Genomic DNA, 651 nt, shown 5'->3' with positions numbered 1-651 from the left:
ATACCAGGCGTGCTCTTAAACGATATGTGGAAATATCAATCTCCACAACACAAATAACAGCTGATGACAGGGTGGGATTTTCAGAATTGCGAAATATTGGAATAAATTAGTTATATTTTCGCACAATCACCCCCATTTACAAAGATGTGTATTATTACTTTGCTGTTTCATTAGCAATTTTATTCTTCTCATCCAAGATTCTTGGGAGGAAGATTTTTTAATGTTGGTCGAATTGGATACCAAAACATATTATCACAATAGTATAATTTTTCAAGAAAATGGATTTTTCCTCAAGAGTTTTCGAACGAAGTAAATACCTTGCTATCCCCGCCATCCACTCCATCAAATATCTACACGTTTTCAAGTTTATAAATAAGAATAGGGGAAGGGTTCTCCTTTAAATTCATATTACATGTGAATATATATCTTGAGATGATAACGATGCCATAGTACTGCCTTTGCATGTAGATATGAACGTAGCCAATGTATAAGGCTTTACCGTCAGTTTGAGTTTCAAAATATACTATTATTTATTATTAGATAACAGCAGATAGTGAAAAGAGTGAAGAATTTATATTTTGCCCTCAAATTCATACAATTGATATTGCTTTAGTAGCTGTCATTAGTTGTACTTAATACTGTTGAGCAGGA

The sequence above is a fragment of the Penaeus monodon genome, chromosome 34, assembly GCF_015228065.2.
Source record: "Penaeus monodon isolate SGIC_2016 chromosome 34, NSTDA_Pmon_1, whole genome shotgun sequence".
NCBI classification, from domain to species: Eukaryota; Metazoa; Arthropoda; class Malacostraca; order Decapoda; family Penaeidae; genus Penaeus; species Penaeus monodon.
This window is presented reverse-complemented; position numbering follows the sequence as displayed.